Here is a 982-nt window from a genome sequence, read left to right on the forward strand (position 1 = left end):
TTTGCAATTTTTCAAATACTTATAAAATGTTGCTTTAATCAGGGAAGATAGGTGATCAATGGACCCTGACGTGAAAATGTTTGGGAACCCCTGCATCGTCTCAAACACTCAGTAAAGACACAACAGGAAGATAAAAAAAAAAGCATAAGCAGTATCGATTGTTGACGTAGACACGCGTTACAGGCCACATGTTTCACAAAACGGAAGAAAAGGATTTGTTTCGCCCTTCGTGGAAATTCATCACCCTCCCCTCCCTCTCTGCCCCCTCTGTCTTTCCACTTCAATATTCTTATTCAAATACCAATAACAACAGATTTATTATTTTGTATTATTGGTTCAATTGTATTATTTAATATTTGCATTTACAAAGGGGGTGTGAGCGTATTTTTAAAGGAAGCATTATTCAGAACACAGGCCTAAGATTTAACTTCTACTGATATCAATAAAAAAAACACTATGCTTGGAAAGCTGGAACCTTTTTGTAATTATTTTAAGTGTCTGAAATATATTAAAATCAAATGTTCTTATAGTGTGGGATAACTGTTCCGAGGCACTTTATTGTATAACGCAGTCAAAAAAAAAATCGAAAACAATAATCGCATTAGGTCCTTGGTGGCTGGGCTTTTAAAGGGGTGAAGTCAGGACTAACAGTTCCTTAATTATCACGCCGTTTGTTTTGCTGTGGTGCTGTGACACCGGGACGTCACCGTAGCAGTGCACAGAGGTACGGGGGGCAACTCGGGGTGTTGTGGGGGAAATAGCAGCAGCTTTAGGGCAAAAGTGCATTGACGTGTGAAATTACAGCCCATGGTGCTACATATTGTACCAGAAGCTCCCCCCCCCACACACACCCCCGAAAAAAAAGCAGAAACAAAAAGAGGAATCGTCCTCAAACTTGTCCAGAGGGCAGCTGGCCGCAACACACGGAGCCTAGTGCCATGAAGTCTACAAACCCTCTAAATGACCTATTATTATTATTATT

The sequence above is a fragment of the Morone saxatilis genome, unplaced genomic scaffold (assembly GCF_004916995.1).
Source record: "Morone saxatilis isolate NCDOM2014 unplaced genomic scaffold, NCSU_SB_2.0 Contig19, whole genome shotgun sequence".
In the NCBI taxonomy this organism is placed as follows: domain Eukaryota; kingdom Metazoa; phylum Chordata; class Actinopteri; family Moronidae; genus Morone; species Morone saxatilis.